Below are 20,879 nucleotides of genomic sequence, written 5' to 3'. Positions count from 1 at the left end.
GGATAAACTTTTCCAAATTTTCATTTTTTTGGGGGGAACCTTCATTGTACATCAATAATTAATTGTTAAGTTAATTATCTTTTTATCAATTTAACTTTTGTTTTAGATTTTAACTTTTGGGGATGACCATCTTATCTTTCCCCAAAAGGAGGTGGTAAAAAGAACAGTTAAAGAAATTTTAATAACATTTCAATATCCCTCCTTCACTTGTGTTACCTTTATTGCATTCGTCTGCATGTATTATACTCTGAGAATGTTTGGATAAAATTACAATTGCTTTGATTTGCATTGTTCGTATATTTATACTGTTTCCAGTAAATGTTTTATCATCAATGTTAGGTAATAGGAATTTTTTTTTCTCATAGTTAAAACTTAGTTTGCATTAAACTTGACATGGGTACTTTTTTGATTGAGGTTTGTTACTTTTTTAAATTAAAATTGTTATGTAGTATTTTATGTTTTCCCAATTACATGTAAAACAATTCTCAACATTCCTTTTTAAATTTGAGTTCCAAATCCTCCCTCTTCACCCACCTCATTGAAAAAGAAAGCAATTTGACATAGGGTATCCTCATAAAACATATTTCTCATAGTTGTCTATGAGACATAGTCTCATAAAACATATTTCCATAGTTGTTAAAGAAAACAGAACCCCCCCCCAAAAAAAAAAGAAAAATTAAAGAATGTTAAACCCACATTTGCTTTGATCTGTATTCAGACTCCATCAGTTCCTTCTCTGGGGATGGATAGCATTTTTCATAAGACATTCAAAATTGTCTTGGATCATTGTATTGCTGAGAATAGCTGTCATTCACCATTGATCATCTTACCATATTGCTGTTACTTTGTATAATTTTCTCCTGGTTTTACTAATTTCACTTTACATTAGCTCATGTTAGTCTTCCCAGGTTTTTCTGAGAGCATCTAGTACATCATTTCTTTTTTAAATTTTTTAATGTAATGTTTATTTTTAATTTACAACATTCATTTCCACAAGAATTTGAGTTAAGGATTTTCCCCCTGTCTTTCCCTTACTCATCACTCCAGAACAGTGATCCCACTGTATGCCCCCTCCCCCAATCTGCTCTCTCCTATATCCTTCCCTGTCCCCCTCCAACTTTCCAGTAGTGCAAGATGGATCTCCATACCCCAGTACTTGTATATCTTATTTTCAAGCTGCATGTAAAATAATAATAATAATTAAAAAAAATTTTATTTTAAAATTTTGAATTCCAGATTCTTTCCTTCTTCCCTTCTCACCCACCCTTCCTGGGAAGCTAAGAAATTCAATGGAGCTTCTACATGTGTAGCTACACAAAAACTTTCCACAGTAGTCATGTTGTAAAAGACTATATTTCCTCCATCCTATCCTGCCCCCAACTTGTTCTATTTTCTACTTTGACCCTATCCCTTTTCAAAAGAGTGTGCTTCTAACTACTCTCCCCCCAATCTGCCTCCTTACTATCATCTACCCTCTTATCCCTTTCCCCACTACTTTCCTGTAGGGTAACATAACACAATTTAGTGTGTGTTATTCCTTCCTTAAACAAAGTTCAATGAAAGTAAGGTTGACCCATTCTCTTTTGCCTTCCTGTTCTTCCCCTCCATTATAACAGTTTTCACTTGCCTCTTCCATATGTGATAATTTATCCCTGTCTATCTCTCCCCATCTCCTCTCATTATATTCCTCTCTCCCCGCTTAATTTCACATTTTAAGAATCATCCCTTCCTATTCAACTGGTCCTGTGCCCTCTGTCTATATGTATACATGTACACATATATACACATACTCAAATATGTATTTATATACCAATACACACTCCTATATAGACATATATGTATACATACATATACACACATGTTTCTATTCCCTTCAATTATTCTCATACTGAGAAAAGTTTCATAAGTTACAGTTATCATTTTTCCATGTAAGAATGTAAATATTTCAACACTGATAAGTTCCTTATGATTTCTTTTCCTTGTTTACCTGCTCATAATTCTCTTGCTTCTTGTATTTGAATGTCAAATTTTCTATTCAACTCTGTTTTTTTAATCAAGAATGCTTGAAAGTCCTCTATTTCATTGAATGACAATATTTTCCTCTGAAACATTATACTCAGTTTTGCTGGGTAAGTGATTCTTGGTTTTAATCCTAGCTTCTTTGACCTCTGGAATATCATATTCCAAGGCCTTTGATCCCTTAATGTAGAAGCTGCTAGATCTTGTTTTACCTTGATTGTATGTCCACAGTATTCAAATTGTTTCTTCCTGGCTGCTTGTAATATTTTCTCCTTAATCTGGGAACTTTGGAACCTGATTATAATATTTCTAGGAGTTTTCTTTTTGGGATCTTTTTCAAGAGGTAATTGGTGAATTCTTTCAATTTCTATTTTGCCCTCTGGTTCCAAAATATCAGGGCAATTTACCTTGAGAATTTCTAGAAGGATGATTTCTTGGCTGATTTTTTTCATCATGACTTTCGGGTAGTCCAATAATTATTAAGTTTCCTTTCCTGGATCTATTTTCCAGGTCAGTGGTTTTTCCAATGAGATATATCACACTGCCTTCTATTTTTTCATTTGTTTGGATCTGCTTAATAGTATCTTGTTTTCTCATAAAGTCATTAGCTTCCATTTGCTCCAGTTTAATTCTGAAGGAATTATTCTCTTCAGTAAGCTTTTGAAATTCTTTTTCCATCTGGCAAATTCCATTTTCTAAGGCATTCTTCTCCTCATTGGCTTTTTGGGTCTTTTTTGCCATTTGAATTAGTCTATTTTTTATGGTGTTATTTTCTTCAGTCAGGTTGTTTACTGTCTTTTCATGATTTTCTTGCATCATTCTTATTTCTCTCTCCAATTTTTCCTCCACTTCTCTTATTTGGTTTTCAAAATCCTTCTTGAGCTTTTCCATGGCCTGTAATCAGTTCATATTTATCTTGGAAGCTTTTGGTGCAGGAGGTCTGACTTCATTGTCTTCCTCCCATTCCATGCTTTGATCCTTTTTGTTCCCAAAAGAGGAATCTAAGGCTTGATTTATGTGTTTGCTTTGCTTCCTTTACCTGCTCATGTTGCCACTCAATTACTTGACTTTTGAACTTTTTGGCCACAGTAGGACTCTGCTTCCAGAGATGAGGGCTTTGTCCCAAACTGCTGGGGTTTTCACAGCTGCCACAGGTATTAATTGGGTGCCCTTTCTGCAGCCTCCGCAAGCTCTGGCACCTGGTCATATGGTCCAGGACCTCCACTTAAGACAGTGACCTAGATCCAAGCAGGTTAAAGCAAGAGTGATTATCCTCTCACTGTCTGCTTGGTCCCCCTAAAATCTGTAGACCAGGAGCTCTGAAGCAGCCATGGGGTGGTAACTGCAGGGCTGGGGCACCTCCGCCTCTTCTTACCCCAGGGGGCAAGGGCTACACTGTGTTCCTCCATCCCCCGCAGTTTCAACAGAGTTCCACATTGATCTTTTACTTTGTCTTTGACATTTATGGGTTGATAATTATGGAAACCACTACTGCTGCTGATGAGCCACTCTCCTGAAGTTAGCTCTAACTGCTGCTGATTGGGGCCACATGGGATCACACTAGACTTGGCTTGGCTCTCAGCATACTGCAATGGACCTTTCCTGTCAGCCTGCTGGGCTGCATTCAGTGGGAGATTTGTTTCTCTCGGTCACTTTGTGGATTCTGTAGCTCTAAAGTTTGTTTAGAGTCATATTTTATAGGTATTTGAGGTGGTTATGGAGGGAGTGCAGGGATTTTTCCTGCTTCTACACGGCCATCTTGGCTCTACCTCAAGGTTTGTTTCTTTAATTGCTTTGGAATGTCAGCACTGGATGTAAGGGCAAGCAAAACTATTCTTAGCTCCTTGTTTCAGTTCTGCAAGTTCCTTTGAGTTACACCTGGGATTATATCGTCTTTTTTATAACCAGAACCTGTAAAGCCCCCAGTTGAAGAAAAAAGACCAGAACAGGAATGACATAAGAGGAACAGTGGAAGAGGAAGGATCTGATCATATAAAAGCTCAATCACTGCTGGGACTGAGCAGAACTGAGAGGGAGAATGTTTATGGTATCTGGCACTCTGTTCTTGCTGTGTTGAATTGTGTGTTACTTTGTCAGACAGAAGCATTCCATCTGTTGAATTATGTTACTCTATCAGATAGAAGCACCCTGTCTGTTGACTTGTGTTGATTTCACAGGCAGAAAGTGAATTGACATTATAGTGCCAGCAACATATGAGAATATTGTTGTAACTCTGCTAAGTTTGATGTGTGGAGCTGAACTAGGAGCTGAACCAGGAACTGGACCAGGAGCTGGGAGCTATGAACCTGTGAATCCAGGTGACAGTTGGGTGAATCCAAAAAGAACTGGGAGCATGGAAGTGAAACCATGGACTATGGGAGTCAGCCTCCAGTCAAGATGAAAGGACCTTTCCTTGGGTACTTAATGCTGACTGACAAGATCATGATTTACTGTGACCTAGGAGTGAGAAAACTTTGTACATTTTACTTTGCACCCCTTAAGGATGATTGCATTAAGGATAATTGGATGCTAGTCCCCAGACAAGATGAAAGAAAACTTTCTGACTGAGGAGATTAAGACAACTTTACCTAGGCATGTAGTAGCTTTGTACTTTGTATTCCTTAAGGATGATTGCTCCTTAAGGATGATTGAGTTAAGAACTTACGTAATGCTATCTTTTGTTTAAGATTATGTGGTCACATTAGAAATAAATTGTGTGATATTTTTGTGAATGTTTTACTTTGGTTTCTGTGAATGTTTTGCTTTAGTTAATTGCAGAATAAAAAAAAATAAATGAATGAATGTGAACGGAACTTCAAAGTTATTCACAGCAGCATTCCTCAGGAGAGCTGCTTGTGCTTGGCTTTACAGTGGGGCAATTTAGTTTAATAAGTTTAAAGGTCATGAAGATTGGAGAAAAATGTGTAGTCTTACTATAAGTCAATCTTATGATCAGTGGTTTAGTATTCAGTAAACACAGTAACACATATACACAAATATAGCCCTTAAAACTAGCAAATTGGCAGATATGACAAAAAATGGGAATGGTTAATGTTGGAGGGGCTGTGGAAAAATCAACACACTAGTATATTGTTGATGGAGCTGTGAATCAGTTCAGAATTATTGGAAAGCAATGTGAAATTATGCAAATAAAGTGACCAAATTCACACTGTTTGATCCAGAGATCCAATTACTAGGCTTTTGCCTCAAGAAGAATACTGATAAGAAGAATGTCTCCTTGAGCACCAAAATATTTAAAAGAACTTTAAAAAAATAGGAAGGAATTAGAAACAAATTAGATGGCCATTGAGTGGGGAATGGATAAACAAACTGTGGTACATAAATGTTATGGTATTTTTTATCTTATTTGTAGGTATATGTGTATGTATACATATTCACATATACATACATATGTAGCACCCAGAAAATACACACACACACACACACACACACACACACACACACACATACACACTTATATATTTGTATATGTGTATGTATTACCTAAAAAAGAGAATGGCTATTTGCATTATTTGAATTACTTCAAGGTGTCCATCATCTTTTAAAACTAAGCATTCAACATTCAGTCTCAGATCTCTGTAAATATTTGATTGGAAGGTAAGAGAAGGTGTGGGTGGGAAGAGTGGTATTCCAGAAAAGCATGGAATACATAAATTGGTGCAGAGTGAAGTAAACAGAGTCACAATGGAGAAAACAATATAAACTTTAATAATAATATTATAAATGGAAAGGACCATACATTTTAAAAATTGAATGTAGCTAAATTATAAAGAACAAACATAGTTCAAAAAAGAAATGTAAGGCACCCTAACTCCATCCTTTGCAGAAGTTTGAGGTCTACTAGTCTTGTACATTACATACATTTTCAGACTTTTTCAATGTATGATCTGTTATTTTCTTTTTCTGTTTTTGTCTTTATTTTTTATTATATGAGATGGCCTTCTGGCTAAAGGTAGACATAATGAGGGTGATACAAAATCTAGAGTTTTGATCTAACTCTCTCCATAGATGATAGATAAATAGATGAAAGCCAGATATACATAGATCTAACATAAATCTAGACATCTACAGATATATATGTATACATAGATATAGATGCCTATATGTACATATGAAATATATGCATTAAGACTTATCTTTTAAAAATCTTATCAATATATTATAGTTTTTTTTTTTACTTATGATGTTAAAAACCACCAAACATTTTTGGCTTGACTTCCCTAAGTTCCAGACATCATACTGTCTTAGCATATTTTCAGCACTCTAATCTTGTTCTCACCTTTTTATTTTTTTTTAATCTTATGTAGGGATCCTTATTTCTAACTTCTATATCTAATGCAGATGTATTAAGATATAAACCTCAATATTTTTTAAATTAGGTAATACCCTCCAGTCCCCAAAAAGGGGGTCCATGGCAAATATATACATATATGTATATAAATATACAATATATTTATTAGCAAGTGATAAGAATGATTTTTATTGTCATTACAATATATGAGTAATTAATTGACTTGAATTTGAACATGTAGTTTTTACTATTTTTATTTTCTGAAGTTTGACTGAAAGAGGAAGAAGGAAGAGAAAGCTGGGTTCACCAGTATACTATAATTTGGATGGTTAGTTCCTAGATAAGAGAGACAAGAAATAAGCAAATATTATTGCTATTGTTTTAACACTCAAAAGAAGCACACATTGTAAAAAAAAAAAAAGTTATATTCTTCAATACTGAATTCTATTTTAGCATTCAATTATCATTTAACACATAGTTGCTAATGGCAATCAAAGAATAATAATAATTTATGATTTATAAAATAATTTAACAAAATGAGTAGAGAGAGTTATAATGCCTTTCAATTACATGACCAAATATACAATCAATTGCTTTAAGAGGCTACAGAAAGAACATAAAAATCCCTGGTGTTCCTATTGAAAACACTTTCAATATATACAAAGCAATGATTCAGGCATAGGTCGGTGATGCCTATGAGTGTCACAGTCTTTATTGCATGATAGTAGTGAAATGAGTCCAGGATTTTAAATCAGTGGGCCTGGGTACCAGGACTTCATTGTTTTGTGACCTTGCAAAAGTCAAATGACTTTCCTTGGCCTTAACTGATGAGAACATCAACAAAACAGGGATTACACAATTTGTACAATTTGTGTTACACAACTATCATGAAAAAATCCTATTATAAATTTGGAAATGAGATATAAATGTAAATTATTAGTAACATTTATTTTATCTAACAATTTTTAATCAAGTATTGTGACATTACTGATCTAAGATTTGATGTGACCCAAAACATCTGCTTTCTGGAAACAAAATGACAATTTAAATTAAAACCAACTGTAGATTTAAAATTAGATATCTTTCTATGAGAATAATCCCTCTCAAATCTTCTCTGACCCTCCAATATAACCTTTTTTGAGACTGACTTGAATACTTGGTTCCAGAAACTGATGGATAGCTTGAGGTAATTCAAAGAATGCAATATAGCTAGTCTTTATTCTTGGTTCTACGTATGCCTTCATATAAATATTGCTTTTCTTAGAACTGAGTGAATAGTGGGTTATACCCCCTCCCCAACAAACCTAATTAGTTAATTTAAAATTATTCTCACCTATTTAGCATAGTGGCCAGGCTCCATCAATTTTGTGGTTATGTGATATAATCCAATTAAAAGGCCGCTTCCTTCCTACTGTGAGGTAAGCTGCACCTCTTTTTGTTCCAATTTTCTGGTATTCTTCTTGATGGGTTCCAGCCCTAGATTAATTAACAACTTTGTTAAGCCTTCTTTCACTTAAGTGACTTGAATGCAGCATGCTGAGCCATTCTGGGATCAGAAGACCAAGAATTCCTCTTTCCTTCAGCTATGTTCAAATGGAGGTTGTTGTCTTCTTCCCCACTGATCTAATTAGAAATAATAAAATTACAACACTATATCATGGAATATCCTATCCTATTAACTCACTAAAACCTAGTAAGTTAGTAAGGGGAAACAAATCTCTTTTGGTTTGTGCCGGTGATACATTCAAAGGTATTTAAAATTTGAGCTCTGACTAGGAAGTTAGATGAATATGTTATGCCAATTTTAATTAGTAAGTGCTACTTTTGTGAAGAAAAGCCTGCCATCTAATTGGGGCATTCTTCAATTTAGAAGCTTAGAAAATTTGCTGTTATCAAAGTTTCCTATATGGACAGAAGATTTTAATGTATTTAGTGCCATTTGAGCAACATTCATTCTTCTGCTTCATAGAAATCTAGGCCTTCTGAAAACAGCTCTTACTCAGATAAAATAAAAAGTATCACCATTTGCTGCTTTAGCACTTTTCCCTTAAACTTTTATTTTATACGCTGTTGCATATCACATTGGACATAAGGTGTAGAAAAAAACATTATCTAATGTGTAAACATAACTCATTAGCTGTAACATACAGAGAAATGAATAAGCCTCAGTGATGTGAGATTTAAACTTCCATTCGGAGATAGAAAATCTCCAAAGTTAACAGATTTGTTTTAAGAAAATAAAAGGATACTATCTCTATATTCACTTAGCTAAGGAGCTAGGAAGCACAGGCCTTAGAAGTCTGGACTTAGAAAGACTTTTATTCAAATACCACCTCAGACATGATCCTAGACAAATCATTTAATCTCTCACTGACTCAGTTCCCTCATCTGCACAATAATAAGCTTTCTAATAACACCTCCTTCGTAGTGTTCTTGAGAATCAAATGAGATAACATGCATAACTCTTTGCAAACTTTCAATCATTTATAGATAGATGTATATGCATCTATCCATATCCATATATATGTATGTATATGTATTATATATATGTATATATATATGTTAGCTACTATACCTATATAAAGATTCAAGAAATATTTATTAAACGTATTTTAAGGGCAAGATAAAGCACTAGGCAATCGGTACATAAAGTAAACATGAAATTGTCCCTGGCCTTAAAGACCTTGTACTGTTCTGGGAAGGAATATAACATATATAAAATAAGCATATAAAAAGAGCCTGTACAAAGTAATTCCAAGAAATTTAGAGTGCCCAAATCTGTGGTATCAAGAAAGGCCTCCTGTTGGAGCTGTCCTTGGAAGGAAGTCAACAATAGCACAAGAGAGAAGGTAACAAGAAGTCTTTTCTGATGCCTGAACTTGAATACTCCTCCTCCTCCCCTCCTGTTAATACTGCATTTACTGTGTGTGTATGTATGTATGCATGTGTGTGTGTGTGTGTGTGTGTGTATGTAAGCACACATTATTTTCCAATCAGCAAGCTTTTATTTTCTCTCCTTCACACATCCTCACTCATGCTCCTCCTCAACTTGGGAAAAACTGATACAAAGCCAAAAAAAGAAACCAATTCTGTAACAAATAAGCAGAGTACATCAAAACAAATTTCTATAATTGGTTTTGCCCAGAAATGTGAGTCTCATTCACCATATTTATTCTATCATCTCTTGTAGGGAAAATGGAATATGAGATCTTCCCTGTCCATCAATAGGCCAATGTGACCACGTGTTCCTTTTTTCCCTTGGAACAGGAGTTGTGTTCCCAGGTTTAAAGGTACACAGGTATTTCAATCATAGCTGTCTTGCTGCTTTGATCCTAAGTTCAGATCACAGCTGTGACCCTTCCTTAGTCACATAGAGCCCATTAGGTGATTCATGGAGATTTCTATTGCATTAGGGGAGGATCATGCCTAAGGGGAAACTCACTTAAGGGAGGCTTGCTTACAGTAAGGCTTTCACACTTTTTGGCACTGATTCAATTAGGAACTGACTCACATGGATTATGATGCCTTCTAGCTCTAAACCTATTAGTTGAAAACTATATATACTGACAGGCTGGTATTATGATCTGGGGCTCACTCACTGGAAGAATACTTGTGACTTGGTAAGATGAGATTCTGGGTAGCTGCTGTTAAGAAGCCTCTCGGAGCTGTGCGTGAACCTAGATGTTGATGCTCCCTGGTCTGGTGTTTAGGTACCTATTACTCTGTGTAGACATTTCCTCTGACTACTTATCTGTTTGTTAAATAAAGTAAGATTGTTAACCCCTTTAAAGCTGTCTTTCCTTTAGAAAAGCAGATCAAAGGATCTGTGCTAACAGTCCTCCTGTGTGTTAGTATGGTTGTTAATACATCTCTCTTAGGAAGTGGGTAAGATTTTTTACTTTTCATCTTCTGTCCTCCCCTGGAATCATGGTGGATTATTTATTTGATCCAAATTTTATGGGTTTTTCTAAGTTGTAAGTTTTTTTTTTGTTGTTGTTAATTTACAAATTCTGCTCTTGTTCTTCTCATTTCACCCTGTATCTGTCATATAATTCTTCCCAGGTCTCTCTGAAACTATCCTCTTTGCATTTCCTAAAGCCTGACAATAGTCCATTACATTCATATATCAATTTGTACAGTTACTTCCCAAATGATAATTTCTAGTTCTTTACCACTACAAAAAAGAGCTGGTATAAATCTTTTTACATATGTAAAGTGAAACACAAGCAGCTCTCCAGAGGACTGCTACTATGAATAACTTTAAGATTCTAATCATATAGTATAGTGAACTCTATTTATTCTTCAATAAACTAAAGCAAAACATTCACAGAAACCAAAGTACGACATTCACAACAATATCACACAACTTATTTCTAAAGTGACCACATAATTTTAAACAAAAGATATCATTCAGTAAGTCCTTAACTCAATTATCATTAAGGAGCAATCATCCTTAAGGAATACAAATTACAAAGGTTTCCCACCCCTAGGTCACATTGTCTTAACCTCCTTAGCCAGAAATCTCTAACTCCATGGATCCTCTTCCATGTTCCCATCTCTTGCCTGAATTCACCCAACTGTTACCTGGATTCACAGGCAGGAAAGTACTCTTTCAGGGCTTATGAACCAGCAGTAAGGTCCCAGGCCTTCTGAAAAAACAGTAAAGTCCTCTGTGGTCAGCAGGCAGATATGACAAAGTAACATCAACACAGACAGAACAGACAGACAGAATGGCAGCAACACAGGCATCCTTCCTCCCAGTTCTTCTCAGTCCCAGCCCTTATCTCCTCTACTCCTTCCTGTTCCTCCCTTCCTCTTGTGTCCTTCCTGTTCTGGCCTTTGGCATGTTCCTCCCACTGTGGGCTTCACAGGTTCTGTTTCTAACAAAGATTTGATATAATAACAGGTGAGTCTCAAAGGCACTTGAAGAGCTGCCACAAGGAGCAAAGTGCTATTTTGCTTGCCATTAAAACATAGTAGAACCTTTTCCCCTTTCTTTTAAATTTCTGAGGTTATAGGTATATTTTGAGTTCAAAGCATACACACAATTTACTAACTTTTTTACTTTGTATACATGTCCTATTCATGAATTTGTATATATGCCGTTTCCTTCTAGTAGAATAAAATCCCTTTACATCATCGACTGTTGTTGTTTTGTGTTTGTATTTTTAGTACCCAGAGCAGTGTGGTTTATATGGGGTTCAAGGAGGAGTAGGAGCTTTGGTGTGAAGTTTTCTGAGCCCTTTTCAGGGCTGCTCACCATTCTTTGGTGTCCACCATTTACCAACTCTAATGCCACAGGAACACCTCTCAGTAGAGGGGCTAAACCAGGTTAAGAGCAACCCAAAAGCTTAAAAACCACCCAGAAATTAAGAGAACATTTTGCCCAGGAATGTGCAGACTTCCTTTGGCAGAAAGAGCCATTATTAGAGTTTGTTCCAACAGCAATGAAGGTTGCTGAAGCAGGTACTGTAGAATACTTAAAGCTTGGTCAGACATATGAAGATGTCAACATCATCCACTGTATCCTAGGTCGTCTCCAGTCATTCTGACTTTTGTCCTGCCACTGGACTTTGATGTCTCTGAAAGAGACAGAGGCTGACACCTTTATACAATTATGCCTCACTTAAATCTAATTCACAACGAAGTCAAGATGTCATCCTGTGACGTTACTGGTCCTCCTTGAAAATGAAGGTCTAACAACACCAACTGAGAAGACTGCCTAGTATATAATATACTTGCGTTAAATGTTTGTTAAATTGAATTAAATTGAACATTATTTTTTTATCCACTGAACTGAATTGAATAGTTAAAGGGTGCCTATTTTTAGTATAATTTCTCCACAGCTATATATATATATTTATTTTTTTTTTTTTAGAAATTTTGTCCATGAACTTTGAGCTTTTATTGGAAAGGTTTGAGCATTAGCCAAAGAGTTAGAAGACCTGAGGTTAAGTCCAAACTCCTAGATTTGATGGCCTTTTGTCCATTCTGATCTTCAATTTGCTCATCTGCAAAATGGGCATGATATTAAAAGGTATACTATCAAGTTTACAGTGTCATTATAGGGAGTTTTGAAAAGACAATGTAAATGTGAATTCTAGACTTCTTTAGATTCATATGTCATAATGTTAATTTAATACTGTGAAAAGACAATTAAGATAATATAAGAGTCAAGGTGTGTGATAGTAATGGAATATAAAGATTCCCCTGTATTGGCTTGGTTTTCAAACTGATTGTGTTAAAACCCAGAGCTTGTTAATCCCACCTGTGGGATGGACTTGTTGATGTGAAAAGAGAGTCCTGAACTGGGAGGAGCTGGTGACGTAGATTTGGAGAGACAAACGAGAGGCAGAACTTTTTGGAAGCAGCACCTCTTGGAGGCAGAGAGAGAGAGACTGATAGAATTGCTGGGGGCCACTTTGAATTGCCCTGGACTTTTGAGACCTGCCCCCTGAGCTGCCAAGGACTGAGGAGACATGGCTGTTTTGCTGGTACTTTGTCTGTCTGTTTTGATGTTGTTTTGCCAGATTTGTCCACTGGTGAAAGACAGTCCTGTTGTTGAAGAAGTCCTGGAACCTGGCTTTTGGTTAAGAATCCCTGAGACTGTCCTGCAGACAGAGAGTGAATACTGTCCACTGGTGAAGGACAGTGCTGTTGTTGCAGGGGTCTGGAGACTGTCCTGCAGACAGAATGAATACTGTCCACTGGTGAAGGACAGTGCTGTTGTTGTAGGGATCTGGGAACCTTTCTGTTGGTTCAGAAGCCCTGAAGAAGGATTTTCTTGTTGTATGTTTACAGAAATCCTGGGAGAGGGCTTTGCTAATGTTTTCAGGGGTTCTAGGACTGTTCTACAGACAGAGGATGAATTAATGAAGAGACTGGCAATGTATCCTGTGGCCTTGCTAAGCCTTGTCTCCCCAGGAACTAAGATTGCTGAGAACTTGCCTCTTGTCAAAATGAAGAAAAGACCTCCATTTGGGTATTAAGTGCTGTGCTTAAACTTGATGTAACTCTGGGGTAGATTCAATTATGATCCAGGGGTGGGGAACTTTTGATCTTTTTGTGTTCTATGGTTGAGCAAATGAATGTATTTTACTTATGTTTGGAAACTAATCTCCATTTGAGAAGAGGGGCTTTGTGGTGGACTTAATTAAGGTATAGCCTAGGGGTGGAGTAGTATTTAGAACAGGGACTTTGTAATTGATTGAATGAATGGAAGGTCCTGGGGTGGGGTAGTACTTGGAGATTATTTAATCACACTTAGTAAATGCTGTATTTTGAATGATGTCATGTTTTGATCTTCTCTGTTCTTGGTTGGTCACTGAATAAAATGGAGAGCACCTATGCTGGTATTTTGAACCTTGGGAAGTTGCCTTTCCTTGGCATTACATTACAAGGTGGTTTTCATGCATTCTGTCATACCTGGGATTAAAACCTCTTGAGTGAGAAATGAGTCAGAGGGAAATGGAAAATATTGCTCTCTTGATAGGGGAATCCACATTATACAATCAATGCTAGCAGAGTGTATGAGTGTGATGGCTCCAACATGCTAAATGAAAAAGGCCCCATGAAGTTAAAAAACCCTTAGTCACCCATTTTCCACAAAACCAACAGTAAGGGCCTAAAAGCCCTTTTCTCTCCAATTCAAAGTTTGAATACAAACTAGTCACCATTTCCAGAAAGTGTTTCCTCCTCTCTCCTTCTCCCTCCCTCCATTTTCATGAATCACTCAGTCTCAAGATCAAGATTCCTTGCTCTATTTCCTTAATAGTTGGCCCTGTTAGACCCAGATAAGCTTTAAAAAGCTACCAGACTCCCTGGTCACAGTTACATTTCCACCTTGGCTTGAGCTAGTGGGGCCTAACATATTTCTATCATCTTGCCTAACTGTCCTTCATATTATAAGTCTATCCCCTCAATAAAGCTTCCTTTCTTTATTTATGAGCACATTTCCTTGTACTGGACCCTGGAATGGCAAACTGTTCTAACAATGCATTAAGACAATGGACTTAAAATGCTTTAAACTACCTTGATTTTATTTTCTCACTTGACAAATGAAACCAGATTCAATGCCCAGTTATTAGAAATATTTCACACTGTCCAATGATTTCATAGATCAACAGAGTACATATGGGAAAATCAGAGAAACCAAAATCCCAAGGCAGGGCTAGGATCATAATATGGCTGAACCTTCATCAGTTTTCTTTTGAATTTAAAATCTGATCAACATAATATGTCAGTCAAGCACCAAGGTAATACTGATACCTGAGAGCTGATTGTGATATTGTATAACTCAGAGACATAGGTGAAAATTAAATTTAAAAAAATAGGATTTCGTTCCATGGATTGATTTCCTATAGAGTGATTGTATGTGGGAGTCTTTATGGATCTCTCCTTTGGACTCAGTCTCTGAATTAAATTTGGACTCAAGATAGACTGCTCTACTTTATAATTCCTACATTTCAATTTAATCAAAATCATTTTCAGGAAGATTATTACTTATTTCTATGGTATTTTAGGTGTGTAGAAGAGCTTTTCATGTAAGTTCTCCCATATGAAGCAGATAATTTAAGTATTATCCTATTTAATAGATGAGGAAACTGAGGCACAAATGTATAATGAAAAAATTCATTAATTTTACAATCATTTCTTAAGTGCCTATTCTGTGTCTGGCACAAAGACAAAAACAAGGAAAGTTTCTACCCTCAGTAAATTTACCTTCTAATAGAGGAGGCAAAATGCACACAGACAGTACAAAGATATGAAAAGTATATTTGAAGTAATTTATTTTTGTAAGAATGGATAGCAAGTGGAGGGATCAGGGTAGAATTCTTATAGGAGGTGAAATGAACTTTGTAGGAAGCTAGAGGGAAGAAGGGAATACATGAGGAAGGAAATGGCAAGCCCAGAGTTATGTAGTTCCTAAGCATCAGAACTGGGGCTCAAATTGAAAACTTCTGATCCAAAGATTAGTTTTTCTTCCACAGTACAATGCTTTTTATAGCAAAATTCAGAGCTAGGCCTGGTTGAATCATCAGTAGCAGCTAAATGAAAGAGATGTGGGAGAGGGGGGATGGCAAAATGAGTTTATAGCCTACATATTCCCTATGTGATGCTGAAACAGGCAAGTGAACTAAAATCACTCCATTTACATTAGTTTGATGAAGCATTCCTTCATGAAATCAGTTCAGTGTTGGAGAACTTTCCTGAATTATCAAACCCAGCAAATTATGTATGATATAATATACTTTGTAAGTTAAAAGACTTTCCTCAAGTCACAGAGGTGGATCATGACAGAGCTTGGACTTCAACCTAAGTCTTTCTAACTTGAGTTCAGTATTCCATAACATTATATTTGTAATAATATGAAAGGGAAGATGTTATCATGTTAAGAGAATTGACATCAAAACCAGGAAAATTGAGTCTAAGTTTTGTTTCTGACACGTATTTTGAATATGTGACTCTATGCAAGTCACTTAATATCTTGGTGCTTCAGGTAATTCTCTAAATCAAGTAGTGCCAACAAAATTCATTAAGCATCTACTATGTTCCTGGTACCAGGTTAAGAACAAATAAACAAAAACAGTCCCTGTTTTCTAGGAATTCATATTCTAGTGGAAGAAATAATATGCAAAGTGTCAAATTTCAGAGTTCAATCTAAGAAAGACAAGCAGGGTTAGGTTGTATCACTATTTATTCCTCTCAAAGAGGACAGTATGGATGTATCCATGCATGAGAGCCAGTCTGGAACTAAGCTCCTATTGGGGTTAGGGGGCATAGTTTATATATCCTTTCAACCGGAGCTGAAGTCATCCTGTAGGGGGCGATGTCAAGGGTAAGCTCTGAGGGGTCTGCCATGGGTGTTAATGTAGGCCAAGGACCCCCTTGAGCCTGTTTCCACCCACCTGGGCCCACTGTCTCAGGATGTTGACTCACCACCCCCCATTACTCATCCCCTGTGCAAGGCAGGCTTGGAACATTCTGGCTGTCCCTGAAACCCTGGCAACTTGAGAGATATAGATAAAGTAGTGACACATGAGATAAGAAAGCAAGGAATGGGGGGGGGGGGTGGAGTCAAGATGGCAGAGTAGAAACAGGACCTCTACATGGCCTCTGGCTCTTACTACCTCTAATTCATGTAAAAGGGGACTCTGAACAAACTTTGAAGCTACAGAACCTACAAAATGACATAGGGAAGCTAACTTCCCTCTGAGCACAGCTTGGCAAGCTGGCAGGAATCAGCCAGTGCAGCACTCTGGGAGCCAAGCCCAGCTCCACACTGAGGTTTTAGCACCAGGGCCGGCCTGACCAACCACCTGCTGGAGGGACTACAGATCACTAGCAGCTGTGGCAGTCCAGAATTATCAACACATAGATGCTAATGACAGAGTGAGAGGTAAGTGCAGTGTGGATTTTGGGATACAGTAGTTGTGGGTGTGTCGGCCTCTTCCCCCAAAATGAGAAGCTCCTGAGGTGCCATGGCACAGGCCCCACCAAGTGGCAGCTTCAAATCCTGGCCTGCAGAGTGTAGGGGGACCAAGAAACCAGACTGACAGGTAATCACTCTTGTTTAACCTGCTTGGATCTGGATTGCAGTCTAGGGTGGAGGTCCTGGGGTATGTGACCAGCTTCCCAGAGCATGTGGAGGCTTCAGAAAGGGAACCCAACTAATACCTCTGGTAGCCGTGAAAACCACAGCATTTGGAACAAAGCTTCCCTGTCTGGTAGCAGAGTCCTATTGTGGAAAAAAGCCCAAGAGTCAAGTAATTGAGTGGCAAAATGACCAGGCAAAGGAAGCAAAGGAAACAGAAGAATCCAACATCAGAATCTGTAGCAGCAAGCACCCCAAGCGTCCTCAGGGTTTGCTGCCACCACAGGTTCTTGGATCTGCTTTGATAAAGGAAAGCAACTCAAAATGGGTTAACAAGCTGACTTGAATTAGTCAGATATATATCGTTTACCTTGTTCAGGGGAAAAAGGTCAGCACCCCGAACTTCAAAGTATACAAGCAGAATTATCAAGACAGAAACAGATCAAGTAGACAGCTTTCCAAATTGTTCAGCCATTACATCCATACCCAATCAACATCTGGGTTTCAACATCTGGGTTTTTCAAAGCCAGGAAGCCTCCAGACAACGGCTTCCCCAAATCCATATCAAATCACAAAACACTTCTCAAAGGGAGCCCCAAAACAAAGCTACACATCAGGGCTTATATAGACTTCTCCTGGCTCAGAGAATGTAACAACCTTGTTGATTCACTGGCCAATCAAGAAGTATCTACTGAAAAACAAACCTCCCACCCCAGGCTCCAGTGCACTTTAGCCTAGGGGCAGGGAAGATCTTCAAAATTTACATTCCCATTACATTCAGCCCCAAGATCTTTCATGCCCATAGCATAAACAATTTACTTTTGAATTAGCTTTAACAATCATAGGTCACATTTTCAAGATACAGAACTAAAGTTACCAAAGTGGCTGCTTGGCCTTAAACAAACACAAAGTACATAGCATTTCCACCTCAATTCAAAACAAGAGTCCAAATAAAGTTCTCTTGGGAGGAGGGAGGGGGGTGTTTTGCCCCTCACACAGCTCCAGCCCCTGCTTCCAAGTACAGAGAGGGGGCTGGGCAACAAAACCAACAAGGTGGGGTCCTTGGGGGTCCATGGCACTTCATCCCACCCCCCATATAGTCACAAGTCCATCCTCCCCCTTGGTCCCAAACTGTGGAATGCAGCAAGGAAACACAATCAGTGTACCTACTTTGCTGCTCAGTTCTTATCTCTTCCTGTGGCTGAATTCCAAACTCTTTGGTTCTTTCTCCTCCCACAGGCGGCAGCCACTCCTGGCTTCCGCCCAGGTCCTGATGCAGGCAGCTCACCATTCCTGCTCTCAGCTCAGCGAAGTCAGCATGCAGGCCATTCTCTCCTGCTCCACCGCTCCACAGAATCACAGCTACCACAACTGGGAAATAAACAATTATCCCAGTCTCCATACTTTCCTTTTACTCTGCAGATCCTGTCCGTGATGCCATTTTGTAGCAGCAAGCACCCCAAGTGTCCTCAGGGTTTGCTGCCACCACAGGTTCTTGGATCTGCTTTGATAAAGGAAAGCAACTCAAAATGGGTTAACAAGCTGACTTGAATCAGTCAGATATATATCGTTTACCTTGTTCAGGGGAAAAAGGTCAGCACCCCGAACTTCAAAGTATACAAGCAGAATTATCAAGACAGAAACAGATCAAGTAGACAACTTTCCAAACTGTCCAGCCATTGCATCCATACCCAATCAACAACTGGGTTTCAACATCTGGGTTTTTCAAAGCCGGGGGGCCTCCAGACAACGGCTTCCCCAAATTCATATCAAATCACAAAACACTTTTCAAAGTGAGCCCCAAAACAAAGCTACACATAAGGGCTTATATAGACTTCTCCTGGCTCAGAGAATGTAACAACCTTGTTGACTCACTGGCCAATCAAGAAGTATCTACTGAAAAACAAACCTCCCACCCCAGGCTCCAGGTGCACTTTAGCCTAGGGGCAGGAAAGATCTTCAAAATTTACATTCACATTACAGAATCCTATTTTGGGGACAAAAAGCCTCAAACCATGGAACAGGAGGAAGGCAGTGAAGTCAGGACTCCTGCACCAAAAGCTTCAAAGGAAAATGCAAGCTTGTTACAGGCCATAGAGGACCTTAAGAAGCAGATAAGAGAAATAGAGGAAAAATTGGAAAGAGAAATGAGAATGATGCACAAAAATTATGAAATGAGAGTCAACAGCCTAACTAAGGAAAATAACACCTTAAAAAATAGAGTAACTCAAATGGCAAAAGAGGGTCAAAAAGGCAATGAGGAGAAGAATGCCTTAAAAAGCCAAATTTACTATATGGAAAAAGAATCTCAAAAGGCCACTGAGGAGAATCATTTGTGCAGATTTAGAATGGAGCAAAGGGAAGCTAGTGACTTTATGGAAATCAAGATGCTGTTAAACAGATCCAAACAAATGAAAGAATAGAAGGAAATGTGAAATATCTCATTGGAAAAACCACTGAATTGTAAAATAGATCCAGGAGAGATAATTTAAATATTATTGGACTACCTGAAAGCTATGATCAAAGAAAGAACATAGAAATCATCCTCCAGGAAATTCTCAGGGCAGCTAGGTGACACAGTGAGTAAAGTGCTGGTCCTGGAGTCAGGAGGACACTAGTTTGGTTCCAGCCTCAGACATTTAACACCCACACAAAAAAAACTAGCCGTGTAACCTTGGGCAAGTTACTTAAACCCAATTGCCCTCCAAAAAGCAATAAAAAAAAAACAAAGATTCTCAAGGAAAACTGCCCTGATGTTTTAGAATCAGAGGAAGAAATAGAGGTTGAAAGAATCCACTGATTACCTCCTGAAAAAGATCCCCAAAATAAAACTGCTAGGAATATTATAAGCAGGTTATGAAATTCCCAGATCAAAGAGAGAATATTCCACATAGCCGGGAAGAAACAATTTGAATATTGTGGAAACACAATCAGGGTAACTCAGAATCTGGCAGCTTCTACCCTGAGGTATCGAAGGGCTTGGAATATGATATTCCAAGAGTCAAAGGATCTGGGATTAAAACCAAGAATCACCTACCCAACAAAACTGAGTATCTTGTTTCAGGTGAAAATATGGTCTTTCAGTGGAATAGAGGACTTCAAGATTTCTTGATGAGAAAACGAGAGTTGAATAGAAAATTTGACATTCAGATACAAGAAGCAAGAGAAGCATCAGAAGATAAACAGGGAAAAGATATCATAAGGAACTTATCAAAGTTGAACTGTTCACACTCCTACATGGAAAAATGATAATTGTAACTGAGGAAACTTTTCTCAGTCAGAAAATAGTTGAAGGGAAAATAAATATATATGTTTATATTGGAGGGTATACAGGTGTATGCATACATATGTGAATATGTGCATATATGTTTACAGGTATACATAGATAGAGGGTACAGGAGCAATTTAATAGGAAGGGATGATACTTAAGAAGGTGAAATTAAGAAGTGATAGAAGAATATAATGAGAGGAGATGGGGGAGACAGAATGAGGTACACTATTTCATATAGAAGAGGCAAGGGAAAATGGTTACAATGGAGGGGAAGAATAGGAAGGCAAAAGGGAATGAGTTAATCTTATTTTCATTGAATTTGGCTATGGGAGGGAATGAAATACACACTAAATAGGGTATCTCACCCTACATGAGAGCAGGGGGAAGGGGATGAGAGGGGGGATGAGGGAAGGGAGGGTAACCTGGGCAGGGAGGGAAGTTGGAAGCACCCACTTTTGAAAAGGGACAGGATCAAAGTAGAAAATAGAACAAGTGGGAAGTGGGATAGGAGGGACATAAATTTAGTCAGTCTTTTACAATATATCTACTATTTTAATGTTTTGCATTAGCTACACACCTACAACCTATACTGAACTGTTTATCTTCCCAGTAAGGGTGGGTGACAAGGGAGGAAGGGAATGAATCTGGAATTCAATGTTTTCAAAACAATTGTTTAAATATAT

At 37.8% G+C, this 20,879-nt stretch overlaps 1 long non-coding RNA gene across 1 annotated transcript in view; it reads right to left on the bottom strand.

Moving 5' to 3' along the window:
• Nucleotides 1-5,817: 5,817 nt before the first annotated feature.
• Nucleotides 5,818-20,879, bottom strand: part of LOC138144287 (uncharacterized) — a 43,028-nt gene continuing 27,966 nt past the window's right edge. The window contains exons 2-3 of the long non-coding RNA XR_011163911.1: nt 10,916-10,980; nt 5,818-7,954 (exon numbers count right to left, since the gene is read on the bottom strand). This is a non-coding gene — a long non-coding RNA (uncharacterized lncRNA). The remainder of the gene's footprint in view (nt 7,955-10,915; nt 10,981-20,879) is intronic.

Source organism: Petaurus breviceps, unplaced genomic scaffold (genome assembly GCF_028583685.1).
Source record: "Petaurus breviceps papuanus isolate PSGF00001 unplaced genomic scaffold, PetGlider_PUasm1.0 90696, whole genome shotgun sequence".
Taxonomy (NCBI): domain Eukaryota; kingdom Metazoa; phylum Chordata; class Mammalia; order Diprotodontia; family Petauridae; genus Petaurus; species Petaurus breviceps.
The sequence above is the reverse complement of the archived record's forward strand: the minus strand, read 5'-3'. Positions and strand labels throughout refer to the sequence as shown.